Below are 14,429 nucleotides of genomic sequence, written 5' to 3' on the forward strand. Positions count from 1 at the left end.
TAGAAATTTAGAATTAATTTCTTAGATTTTAGAATTAATATTTTAGAATCTTTAGATTTATTTCCTTTAGAATTTTCAGAAATTAGATTTTTTCTCCCTTAGCATTTTTAGAATTTAAATTCTTTTTCTTAGAATTTAATTAGAAATTTTTTTTTTTAGATTTTAATTTTTTTTTTCAGATTTAACGTTTTTTCCTTAGAATTTTCAGAATTAGATTTTCAGAATTTAGATTTCTTTTCTCAGAATTTCTAGATTTAATTTCTTAGATATTTTTTTTTTTTCGACGAAGATTTCATTGAGATTTTTCGAAGATTTCGCGGAGATTTTTCGAGAATTTCGCCTGAGATTTCGCTTGAGATTTCGCTTGAGATTTCGCTTGAGATTTCGCTTGAGATTTCGCTTGAGATTTCGCTGAGATTTCGCTGAGATTTCGCTGAGATTTCGCTGAGATTTCGCTGAGATTTCGCTGAGATTTCGCTGAGATTTCGCTGAGATTTCGCTGAGATTTCGCTGAGATTTCGCCTTTGTTCATTTAAGAGTTTTTTTTCTATTTTCGTCAGAAGATTCCATTTCACATTCTATTTTAATTTACTTATAAAGTAATGTAATAGAATCCAGGTTCAAATTCTTATGAAACGTTTATACATAGCCAATAAATTTTTTTAATGTCTTTTTCTCCCTCACAGACACACCATCTCTCTCTCTCTTTCTTTAATTTAAATATATAATGAGTTCCATTATTATTAAGTTTCTAGATTTTTAACATCGTAATCCTATGATTACGATCATTATTATTATTATTAACACGGTCTTTTATTTTATTTTTTGCATGTTTGTTGTTTGTGTCTGTGTTAACTTATCATTTGACGACCGTTGTCTAATAGTTTACGTAGATAAAGTCAAGCTGTTTGTCAAAACGCTACCGATGGAATAAAAGTAGTAGTTTAGGAATAAGTGATGGGATCGACTAAAGGCGGTACCCCCATTGTGGCCTCAGTACACAATGGGGGGACTAGGATTTAATTATACTAATCATAAAAATAGCATCTCTCTACTAATTATCTAATGTACTGATTATAACTCTTTTTTAGTCAAAAGAAATCACATGACTTATTTCTCAAAGCTTAGTACTTACTTTATCGGTCGCTTTTTGCCAAACTGTTAGACCTTGTCGACGTAAACTTATCGATAACGGTTTCGAATTGATAGTTGCGCTTTAAAAAGTAGATTTGAGTGCTTTCCTTTTTTTTTTTTTTAGCATATGCATAATGTTGTCATTGATTTTTTTTGTAACTCCTGGTATTTTTTTTTTTTTCCATACATTCCACACTGCTGAATGGGAGAATTTGAACTGAGAACATAAAAAGGCAAGTATAAAATTCCTATATAGTAGTGTGAAATTGTATTTGAATTTATTTCTGAAACACGGTTTGTTTTCTTTTTTTTTTTTCCAAGGGGAAGCTAACTGACACCTCTCTGCAGATTCCATACATGCCATTGATGAGACTTCCCAGGATTTGAACTCGGAACGTAAAAAAAGCAAGTATAAAATTACTAATTAATTTTTTTGTTTGGTTAGTTAGTTAGATAATTATTTTTATGCGTCTATCTTTCTATTTGATGTGAAGAACGTTAATTAAGAAGCATTTTTAGTTAGGGTTGGTGCTTTGAGATTACGTTAGTTCACATAAATGAAAGATAAATACTTAGTTTAGATTTTAGTATGTTTAAATTGAATTTTAATTGTGTTTTCATTTTTTTTATTACTAAAAGAATGCTTTTTTTTCCTTTTTTTCCAAGGGAAAGCCGTGCAGATTTTGAACTGAGAACGCAGGTGAGTACATTTTGTTTTTTGTGGCATTGAGAAAACGTCAACTTAAAGTATACATGGGTCCTGTTTAAATTTAATTGGTCTCTGTTAGGTAGCTTTAGTGTTAGTTAGTGTTAGGGTTAGGTTTTAGGGTTAGCTGATTGATTAGATGTAAACAAAACCCTTGTGATTTCAGTTGACATTTTCTTAACACCCCCCACCCCCACCCCCCTTGTCATTATTTTCTGAATGTTTTTTGAGATTGTTTGGTAATACATGTTTTTTATTTTTGTCTTTTTACATAATAAAATCCACCATGGGAGAGCAAGACCTGTGAAATCGATGGCAGAAAATGGCGGTAAGCACTTTGTCGTTTGTTTGTTCATTGCAAAGAAGCATTTGAGTCTACTTAGATGGAAATTTTTGTGTTGCCCACACATGTGTGTTTGCGTCTGTGTGTTGGTAAGCGTTAACTTATCAATTCAAGACTGTTGTCTAATTAGTTTACATTGACGAAGTCTAGCAGTTTGTCGTAAAGCTACCGATGGAATAAGTATTAAGGTTTGGCGAGGCAGAAGTGATGGGATTGTTTGGACTAAAGGCGGTCCCCCCATTGTGGACTGCGGCCACAATGGTGGGACACAGGAAGATTACACTAACTATACTAATTATTAAAATATGAGTTCTGTACTAATTATCTAATGTACTAATTATATCTAATGTACTTCTTAGTCAAAAGAAATCCTATCACTTATTTCTCAAAGCTTTTAGTACTTGCTTCATCGGTCGCTTTTTGCCAGAGTGTTGTGCTTTGTCGACGTAGACTGATCGATAACGGTTTCGAATTGATAGTTGCGCTTTAAAGGCTCATTGGTGCAAATATGCATAAGGTGCACGCAAAACATTTCTATTATAAGTAAATTTCAGTGCTTTCTTTGCTTTTTTTTTTTTTTCCTTTTTTTTTTAGCATATGCATAATATTGTCATTGATTTGTTTTGTAACTCCTGGTATTTTTTTATTTTTTTCCATGCATTCCACACTGCTGAATGGGAGAATTTGAACTGAGAACATAAAAAGGCAAGTATAAAATTCCTATAGTAGTGTGAAATTGTATTTGAATTTATTTCTAAAACACGGTTTGTTTTCTTTTTTTTTTTTCCAAGGGGAAGCTGACTGACACCTCTCTCTGCAGATTCCATACATTCCATTGATGAGACTTCCCAGGATTTGAACTCGGAACGTAAAAAAAAAGCAAGTATAAAATTACTAATTAATTTTTTTGTTTGGTTAGTTAGTTAGATAATTATTTTTATCCGTCTATCTTTCTATTTGATGTGAAGAACGTTAATTAAGAAGCATTTTTAGTTAGGGTTGGTGCTTTGAGATTACGTTAGTTCACATAAATGAAAGATAGATGATACTTAGTTTAGATTTTAGTATGTTTAAATTGAATTTTAATTGTGTTTTCATTTTTTTTATTACTAAAAGAATGCTTTTTTTTCCTTTTTTTTCCAAGGGAAAGCCGTGCAGATTTTGAACTGAGAACGCAGGTGAGTACATTTTGTTTTTTGTGGCATTGAGAAAACGTCAACTTAAAGTATACATGGGTCCTGTTTAAATTTAATTGGTCTCTGTTAGGTAGCTTTAGTGTTAGGTTTAGGTTTTAGGTTTTAGGGTTAGCTGATTGATTAGATGTAAACAAAACCCTTGTGCTTTCAGTTGACGTTTTCTTAACACCCCCCCACCCCCCTTGTCATTATTTTCTGAATGTTGTTTGAGATTGTTTGGTAATACATGTTTTTTATTTTTGTCTTTTTACATAATAAAATCCACCATGGGAGAGTGCAAAGCAAGACCTGTGAAATCGATGGCAGAAAATGGCGGTAAGCACTTTGTCGTTTGTTTGTTCATTGCAAAGAAGCATTTGAGTCTACTTAGATGGAAATTTTTGTGTTGCCCACACATGTGTGTTTGCGTCTGTGTGTTGGTAAGCGTTAACTTATCAATTCAAGACTGTTGTCTAATTAGTTTACATTGACGAAGTCTAGCAGTTTGTCGTAAAGCTACCGATGGAATAAGTATTAAGGTTTGGCGAGGCAGAAGTGATGGGATTGTTTGGACTAAAGGCGGTCCCCCCATTGTGGACTGCGGCCACAATGGTGTGGGACACAGGAAGATTACACTAACTATACTAATTATTAAAATATGAGTTCTGTACTAATTATCTAATGTACTAATTATATCTAATGTACTTCTTAGTCAAAAGAAATCCTATCACTTATTTCTCAAAGCTTTTAGTACTTGCTTCATCGGTCGCTTTTTGCCAGAGTGTTGTGCTTTGTCGACGTAGACTGATCGATAACGGTTTCGAATTGATAGTTGCGCTTTAAAGGCTCATTGGTGCAAATATGCATAAGGTGCACGCAAAACATTTCTATTATAAGTAAATTTCAGTGCTTTCTTTGCTTTTTTTTTTTTTTTCCTTTTTTTTTTAGCATATGCATAATATTGTCATTGATTTGTTTTGTAACTCCTGGTATTTTTTTATTTTTTTCCATGCATTCCACACTGCTGAATGGGAGAAGTTGAACTGAGAACATAAAAAGGCAAGTATAAAATTCCTATAGTAGTGTGAAATTGTATTTGAATTTATTTCTAAAACACGGTTTGTTTTCTTTTTTTTTTTTCCAAGGGGAAGCTGACTGACACCTCTCTCTGCAGATTCCATACATTCCATTGATGAGACTTCCCAGGATTTGAACTCGGAACGTAAAAAAAAAGCAAGTATAAAATTACTAATTAATTTTTTTGTTTGGTTAGTTAGTTAGATAATTATTTTTATCCGTCTATCTTTCTATTTGATGTGAAGAACGTTAATTAAGAAGCATTTTTAGTTAGGGTTGGTGCTTTGAGATTACGTTAGTTCACATAAATGAAAGATAGATGATACTTAGTTTAGATTTTAGTATGTTTAAATTGAATTTTAATTGTGTTTTCATTTTTTTTATTACTAAAAGAATGCTTTTTTTTCCTTTTTTTTCCAAGGGAAAGCCGTGCAGATTTTGAACTGAGAACGCAGGTGAGTACATTTTGTTTTTTGTGGCATTGAGAAAACGTCAACTTAAAGTATACATGGGTCCTGTTTAAATTTAATTGGTCTCTGTTAGGTAGCTTTAGTGTTAGGTTTAGGTTTTAGGTTTTAGGGTTAGCTGATTGATTAGATGTAAACAAAACCCTTGTGCTTTCAGTTGACGTTTTCTTAACACCCCCCCACCCCCCTTGTCATTATTTTCTGAATGTTGTTTGAGATTGTTTGGTAATACATGTTTTTTATTTTTGTCTTTTTACATAATAAAATCCACCATGGGAGAGTGCAAAGCAAGACCTGTGAAATCGATGGCAGAAAATGGCGGTAAGCACTTTGTCGTTTGTTTGTTCATTGCAAAGAAGCATTTGAGTCTACTTAGATGGAAATTTTTGTGTTGCCCACACATGTGTGTTTGCGTCTGTGTGTTGGTAAGCGTTAACTTATCAATTCAAGACTGTTGTCTAATTAGTTTACATTGACGAAGTCTAGCAGTTTGTCAAAAAGCTACCGATGGAATAAGTATTAAGTAAGGAATCAGCCATGGGATCGATTAAAGGCGGTCCTCTCATTGTGGCCGCAGTACACAATGGGGGGATGGAAACGAGTCACATATGGAAAGATTTAATTCCACTAACCATACTAACCATGAAAATAACATTTCTCTACTAAATTATCTAATTTACTTTATTAAATTTCTTCAAATGTGATTTTGTCAGCACCTTTTTTAGTGAAAGGAAATCACATGACTTATTTCTGAAAGCTTAGTACTTGCTCCATCGGTCGCTTTTTGCCAAAGTGTTGTGCTTTGTCGACGTAAACTAATCGATAGCCGTTTAGAAGGGATACTTGCGCTTTAAAGGCACGCTCGTCGTTCTCGCATATCGTGCATCCGAAACATTTGTATTATAAGTAGATTTGAGTGTGTTTTTTCTTTTTTTTTCAGCATATGCACGTTGTCATTGATTTGTTTTGTAATGCCCTTTTTTTTCTTTTTTCCATGCATTCCACACTGCTGAATGGGAGAATTTGAACTGAGAACATAAAAAGGCAAGTATAAAATTCCTATATAGTAGTGTGAAATTGTATTTGAATTTATTTCTAAAACACGGTTTGTTTTCTTTTTTTTTTTCCAAGGGGAAGCTGACTGACACCTCTCTGCAGATTCCATACATTCCGTTGATGAGACTTCCCAGGATTTGAACTCGGAACGTAAAAAAAAAGCAAGTATAAAATTACTAATTAATTTTTTTGTTTGGTTAGTTAGTTAGATAATTATTTTTATCCGTCTATCTTTCTATTTGATGTGAAGAACGTTAATTAAGAAGCATTTTTAGTTAGGGTTGGTGCTTTGAGATTACGTTAGTTCACATAAATGAAAGATAGATGATACTTAGTTTAGATTTTAGTATGTTTAAATAGAATTTTAATTGTGTTTTCATTTGTTTATTACTAAAAGACTTTGTTTTTTTTTCTTTTTTTCCAAGGGAAAGCCGTGCAGATTTTGAACTGAGAACGCAGGTGAGTACATTTTGTTTTTTGTGGCATTGAGAAAACGTCAACTTAAAGTATACATGGGTCCTGTTTAAATTTAATTGGTCTCTGTTAGGTATAGCTTTAGTGTTAGGGTTAGGTTTTAGGGTTAGCTGATTGATTAGATGTAAACAAAACCCTTGTGATTTCAGTTGACGTTTTCTTAACAACCCCCCCACCCCCCTTGTCATTATTTTCTGAGTGTTGTTTGAGAATGTTTTCTAACTTTTTTTCTTTTTTTCTTTTTGCCACAACTGGAGAGCGGAAAGGAACACCTGTGAAATTGATGGCAGAAATACCGGTAAGCACTTTGTCACTTGTTTCTTATTTCACTTTATTCTGTAGCAGATTGAAAAGATTTGAAAGAAGCATTTAAATCTACTTATTTGCAAATTTTTGTGTTGCTCACACATGTGTGTTTGCGTCTGTGTGTTGGTAAGCGTCAACTTATCAATTCAAGACTGTTATCTGAATAGTTTACATTGACGAATTGTAGCAGTTTGTCAAAAAGCTACCGATGGAATAAGTATTAAGTAAGGAATCAGCCATGGGATCGATTAAAGGCGGTCCTCTCATTGTGGCCGCAGTACACAATGGGGGGATGGAAACGAGTCACATATGGAAAGATTTAATTCCACTAACCATACTAACCATGAAAATAACATTTCTCTACTAAATTATCTAATTTACTTTATTAAATTTCTTCAAATGTGATTTTGTCAGCACCTTTTTTAGTGAAAGGAAATCACATGACTTATTTCTGAAAGCTTAGTACTTGCTCCATCGGTCGCTTTTTGCCAAAGTGTTGTGCTTTGTCGACGTAAACTAATCGATAGCCGTTTAGAAGGGATACTTGCGCTTTAAAGGCACGCTCGTCGTTCTCGCATATCGTGCATCCGAAACATTTGTATTATAAGTAGATTTGAGTGTGTTTTTTCTTTTTTTTTCAGCATATGCACGTTGTCATTGATTTGTTTTGTAATGCCCTTTTTTTTCTTTTTTCCATGCATTCCACACTGCTGAATGGGAGAATTTGAACTGAGAACATAAAAAGGCAAGTATAAAATTCCTATATAGTAGTGTGAAATTGTATTTGAATTTATTTCTAAAACACGGTTTGTTTTCTTTTTTTTTTTCCAAGGGGAAGCTGACTGACACCTCTCTGCAGATTCCATACATTCCGTTGATGAGACTTCCCAGGATTTGAACTCGGAACGTAAAAAAAAAGCAAGTATAAAATTACTAATTAATTTTTTTGTTTGGTTAGTTAGTTAGATAATTATTTTTATCCGTCTATCTTTCTATTTGATGTGAAGAACGTTAATTAAGAAGCATTTTTAGTTAGGGTTGGTGCTTTGAGATTACGTTAGTTCACATAAATGAAAGATAGATGATACTTAGTTTAGATTTTAGTATGTTTAAATAGAATTTTAATTGTGTTTTCATTTGTTTATTACTAAAAGACTTTGTTTTTTTTTCTTTTTTTCCAAGGGAAAGCCGTGCAGATTTTGAACTGAGAACGCAGGTGAGTACATTTTGTTTTTTGTGGCATTGAGAAAACGTCAACTTAAAGTATACATGGGTCCTGTTTAAATTTAATTGGTCTCTGTTAGGTATAGCTTTAGTGTTAGGGTTAGGTTTTAGGGTTAGCTGATTGATTAGATGTAAACAAAACCCTTGTGATTTCAGTTGACGTTTTCTTAACAACCCCCCCACCCCCCTTGTCATTATTTTCTGAGTGTTGTTTGAGAATGTTTTCTAACTTTTTTTCTTTTTTTCTTTTTGCCACAACTGGAGAGCGGAAAGGAACACCTGTGAAATTGATGGCAGAAATACCGGTAAGCACTTTGTCACTTGTTTCTTATTTCACTTTATTCTGTAGCAGATTGAAAAGATTTGAAAGAAGCATTTAAATCTACTTATTTGCAAATTTTTGTGTTGCTCACACATGTGTGTTTGCGTCTGTGTGTTGGTAAGCGTCAACTTATCAATTCAAGACTGTTATCTGAATAGTTTACATTGACGAATTGTAGCAGTTTGTCAAAAAGCTACCGATGGAATAAGTATTAAGTAAGGAATCAGCCATGGGATCGATTAAAGGCGGTCCTCTCATTGTGGCCGCAGTACACAATGGGGGGATGGAAACGAGTCACATATGGAAAGATTTAATTCCACTAACCATACTAACCATGAAAATAACATTTCTCTACTAAATTATCTAATTTACTTTATTAAATTTCTTCAAATGTGATTTTGTCAGCACCTTTTTTAGTGAAAGGAAATCACATGACTTATTTCTGAAAGCTTAGTACTTGCTCCATCGGTCGCTTTTTGCCAAAGTGTTGTGCTTTGTCGACGTAAACTAATCGATAGCCGTTTAGAAGGGATACTTGCGCTTTAAAGGCACGCTCGTCGTTCTCGCATATCGTGCATCCGAAACATTTGTATTATAAGTAGATTTGAGTGTGTTTTTTCTTTTTTTTTCAGCATATGCACGTTGTCATTGATTTGTTTTGTAATGCCCTTTTTTTTCTTTTTTCCATGCATTCCACACTGCTGAATGGGAGAATTTGAACTGAGAACATAAAAAGGCAAGTATAAAATTCCTATATAGTAGTGTGAAATTGTATTTGAATTTATTTCTAAAACACGGTTTGTTTTCTTTTTTTTTTTCCAAGGGGAAGCTGACTGACACCTCTCTGCAGATTCCATACATTCCGTTGATGAGACTTCCCAGGATTTGAACTCGGAACGTAAAAAAAAAGCAAGTATAAAATTACTAATTAATTTTTTTGTTTGGTTAGTTAGTTAGATAATTATTTTTATCCGTCTATCTTTCTATTTGATGTGAAGAACGTTAATTAAGAAGCATTTTTAGTTAGGGTTGGTGCTTTGAGATTACGTTAGTTCACATAAATGAAAGATAGATGATACTTAGTTTAGATTTTAGTATGTTTAAATAGAATTTTAATTGTGTTTTCATTTGTTTATTACTAAAAGACTTTGTTTTTTTTTCTTTTTTTCCAAGGGAAAGCCGTGCAGATTTTGAACTGAGAACGCAGGTGAGTACATTTTGTTTTTTGTGGCATTGAGAAAACGTCAACTTAAAGTATACATGGGTCCTGTTTAAATTTAATTGGTCTCTGTTAGGTATAGCTTTAGTGTTAGGGTTAGGTTTTAGGGTTAGCTGATTGATTAGATGTAAACAAAACCCTTGTGATTTCAGTTGACGTTTTCTTAACAACCCCCCCACCCCCCTTGTCATTATTTTCTGAGTGTTGTTTGAGAATGTTTTCTAACTTTTTTTCTTTTTTTCTTTTTGCCACAACTGGAGAGCGGAAAGGAACACCTGTGAAATTGATGGCAGAAATACCGGTAAGCACTTTGTCACTTGTTTCTTATTTCACTTTATTCTGTAGCAGATTGAAAAGATTTGAAAGAAGCATTTAAATCTACTTATTTGCAAATTTTTGTGTTGCTCACACATGTGTGTTTGCGTCTGTGTGTTGGTAAGCGTCAACTTATCAATTCAAGACTGTTATCTGAATAGTTTACATTGACGAATTGTAGCAGTTTGTCAAAAAGCTACCGATGGAATAAGTATTAAGTAAGGAATCAGCCATGGGATCGATTAAAGGCGGTCCTCTCATTGTGGCCGCAGTACACAATGGGGGGATGGAAACGAGTCACACATGGAAAGATTTAATTCCACTAACCATACTAACCATGGAAATAACATTTCTCTACTAAATTATCTAATTTACTTTATTAAATTTCTTCATATGTGATTTTGTCTGAAAGGAAATCACATGACTTATTTCTGAAAGCTTAGTACTTGCTCCATCGGTCGCTTTTTGCCAAAGTGTTGTGCTTTGTCGACGTAAACTAATCGATAGCCGTTTAGAAGGGATACTTGCGCTTTAAAGGCACGCTCGTCGTTCTCGCATATCGTGCATCCGAAACATTTGTATTATAAGTAGATTTGAGTGTGTTTTTTCTTTTTTTTTTCAGCATATGCACGTTGTCATTGATTTGTTTTGTAATGCCCTTTTTTTTCTTTTTTTCCATGCATTCCACACTGCTGAATGGGAGAATTTGAACTGAGAACATAAAAAGGCAAGTATAAAATTCCTATATAGTAGTGTGAAATTGTATTTGAATTTATTTCTAAAACACGGTTTGTTTTCTTTTTTTTTTCCAAGGGGAAGCTGACTGACACCTCTCTGCAGATTCCATACATTCCGTTGATGAGACTTCCCAGGATTTGAACTCGGAACGTAAAAAAAAGCAAGTATAAAATTACTAATTAATTTTTTTCTTTGGTTAGTTAGATAATTATTTTTATGCGTCTATCTTTCTATTTGATGTGAAGAACGTTAATTAAGAAGCATTTTTAGTTAGGGTTGGTGCTTTGAGATTACGTTAGTTCACATAAATGAAAGATAGATGATACTTAGTTTAGATTTTAGTATGTTTAAATTGAATTGTAATTGTGTATTGATTTTTTTATTACTAAAAGACTTTGTTTTATTTTTTTTTGCAAGGGAAAGCTGTGCAGATTTCGAAGTGAGAACGCAGGTGAGAACATTTTTTTTGTGGCATTGAGGAAACGTCAATTTAAAAAGTACATGGGTTATGTTTAAATTTAATTGGACTTTTAGTTAGGGTTAGGGTTAGGTTAGGGTTAGCTGATTAGATGTAAACAAAATCCTTGTGGTTTCAGTTGACGTTTTCTTAACAACCCCCCCCCCCCCCCCTTGTCATTATTTTCTGACTGTTGTTTGAGAATGTTTTCTAACTTTTTTTCTTTTTTTCTTTTTGCCACAACTGGAGAGCGGAAAGGAACACCTGTGAAATTGATGGCAGAAATACCGGTAAGCACTCTTTGTCACTTGTTTCTTATTTCACTTTATTCTGTAGCAGATTGAAAAGATTTGAAAGAAGCATTTAAATGTACTTATTTGCAAATTTTTGTGTTGCTCACACATGTGTGTTTGCGTCTGTGTGTTGGTAAGCGTCAACTTATCAATTCAAGACTGTTATCTGAATAGTTTACATTGACGAATTGTAGCAGTTTGTCGAAAAGCTACCGATGGAATAAGTATTAAGTAAGGAATCAGCCATGGGATCGATTAAAGGCGGTCCTCTCATTGTGGCCGCAGTACACAATGGGGGGATGGAAACGAGTCACACATGGAAAGATTTAATTCCACTAACCATACTAACCATGGAAATAACATTTCTCTACTAAATTATCTAATTTACTTTATTAAATTTCTTCATATGTGATTTTGTCTGAAAGGAAATCACATGACTTATTTCTGAAAGCTTAGTACTTGCTCCATCGGTCGCTTTTTGCCAAAGTGTTGTGCTTTGTCGACGTAAACTAATCGATAGCCGTTTAGAAGGGATACTTGCGCTTTAAAGGCACGCTCGTCGTTCTCGCATATCGTGCATCCGAAACATTTGTATTATAAGTAGATTTGAGTGTGTTTTTTCTTTTTTTTTTCAGCATATGCACGTTGTCATTGATTTGTTTTGTAATGCCCTTTTTTTTCTTTTTTCCATACATTGCACTGCTGAATGGGAGATGAGACTTCTCAGAATTTGAAATTAGAACGTAAAAGGTGAGTACCATTTTTTTTTGTCTTTGAAATCTTGTCCTTAATTTTTCTGCACTGCTCCAGCATGACCGCATTCAACTGAAAGAAGTGACTCCATCTTCATTCTTTGTTTTTCTCTGTCTCTTTCTCTGTCTGTTTCTCCCTGTCTCTCACCCTCCCCCTGTCTCTTCTTTAACCCCCCCCCCCCCCATCTTTATCCTTCCTTCTTTCTCTCTGTGTTTCCCTCTCTGTTCTTTTCTCTGTCACTCTCCTTGTGATGTCTCTGTTTCTGTCTGATTCTAACCCCCCCCCCCATCTCCTTTTCTGTATCTCCCCCCCCCCCTCTTTTTCCTTTTGTCTCTCTGTTTCCTTCTCTGTACTTTTTGTCTCTGTCACTCTCTTTATTTCTTTCTTTGCCTCTCTCTGTTTCTCTCTGTATTTTACCCCCCCGCCATGTGTCTTTGTCTCGTCTCTTCTGAATCTCCCCCATCTTGTTATTTCTGTCTCTATAATTCCCTCTCTTTCTCTGTTTATTTATTTCTAATAATTTCAATTCTTTATTATTTAATATTATTTTGTAAGGGAGGCAACTAGAAAATATGAATTGCAAGAGTTACGTCCCTTGAAAATGAATTTTTTTGCTTATTTAAAAAACTTTGAATAAAGCAGTTTTCAACCATTTTCTTTGGCCCTGTTTTGGCTTTTAACCCCTCCCCGTTTAAAGGTTCAACTCTTTGAGTCCTTTGCGGCCATGCTGGAGCACTGTATACATCTTAAATTAAAGTAGTTGAAACATTTATTTTTAATTGAACATATTTAATTTGTTTTTCTAACCTATTTTCTTTTTTTCTTTTTTTTTTTTTCTTATATTTGCAGAATGGAATGCAGTGCGACCCGGAAACGAAAGAAGAAGTAGCAGCAGCAGTAGCAGCAGAATTTGAAATTAATTTTTGTAATTGCACACACATGACATAATTGAATAGACTAATTCTCGAAATTATAAAGTAAATTTTTCTATATAATAATTGACATTTAATTAAAATTGATCATTAAATTTTAAATATATTTTACACACAAACACACACACACTCAAAAACATACCCAAAAAATTCACGCACACATCCCCCCCCCACACACACACACACACATATACACATCTTACACACACCCATACTCGAAATTAATTTTCTGCACATACCCACACATACACACACACATCCACACATACATACCCCCCACACGCATACTCACACACACACAGCCATTACACACATACAATATACATGTACCAACACACACACATACTCACACACAATCCACACACACCCCGCCCCACCCCACACACATCCCCAAATTCCCACACACACACTCACACACATATCCACATACATACACACAGAACACAAATAACCCCATATACACACACTTAATTTAAAAATTCACATTTAAACATTAAATTTTAAAATATATTTATACAAACCCACACACACATACCCCCCACACTTAACCCCCCCCCCCCCACACACACACACATACACGTAATATAAAGCTATACACATCTACCTACATACACACACACACAAATTCACAAAACCCATACAAATATTCACATCTAATATTTAAAATTTAATGATTAATTTTAAATATATTTTACACACACACACACACGACATACACACTCTCAGAAACACACATACCTTCCACATTACACACATACCCACACAGCCATACACATTTCCACATATACCTGCTGAAACACTTAACACATTCTCCTACACTTATTTAAATGATTAATAATAATCTAAAAATTCACATTAAATTTTAGACACACAATCAAACAATTCCAGCACAAATAATTTTCGAAATTTATCTTTTACACACACACACCTAAACCTCCACACATACTCCCCCACACACAGACATACACAAAATAACCCCACATACAAATTATTTTCGAAATTAATTTTCCATATATTTAAAATTTAATGACTAATTTTAAATATTTTACACATACATACCCCCCCCCCACACACACACACACACACTTAAAATTTAATGATTAAATGTCAATTTTAAGATTAAATATTACTTGTAAAATGAAAAATACATGTTAAAAAAAAAACTAAAACAACCATTTGATGTGAAAAAACGTTCAATTTGCACATGATTTTTGTTTACATTTTTCTAAACTAACCCCAAACTAACACTACTAACATTTTCTCTCACTAACTCTCTCACTTTTTACTAACCGGAAACAGAACTCATGTGCTTACTTTTCGTTTTTTTTCACATCCCTTTTTAGGACAACTATTTATTTTTTTACACAGCACAAAAATTACATTGCACAGAACAAAACACAATTAATTTTTAAATAGAAAAAGATGTCTATTTTTTGTC

At 33.7% G+C, this 14,429-nt stretch overlaps 1 long non-coding RNA gene across 1 annotated transcript; it reads left to right on the forward strand.

Moving 5' to 3' along the window:
• The first annotated feature begins 4,849 nt into the window (after positions 1-4,849).
• Positions 4,850-14,053, forward strand: LOC149129231 (uncharacterized). Its single transcript, XR_016240165.1, has 2 exons — positions 4,850-12,056; positions 12,909-14,053. It is a non-coding gene; the product is annotated as an uncharacterized LOC149129231 (long non-coding RNA).
• The last annotated feature ends 376 nt before the right edge of the window (positions 14,054-14,429 follow it).

The sequence above is a fragment of the Octopus bimaculoides genome, unplaced genomic scaffold, assembly GCF_046866305.1.
Source record: "Octopus bimaculoides isolate indiv1 unplaced genomic scaffold, ASM4686630v1 contig94, whole genome shotgun sequence".
NCBI classification, from domain to species: domain Eukaryota; kingdom Metazoa; phylum Mollusca; class Cephalopoda; order Octopoda; family Octopodidae; genus Octopus; species Octopus bimaculoides.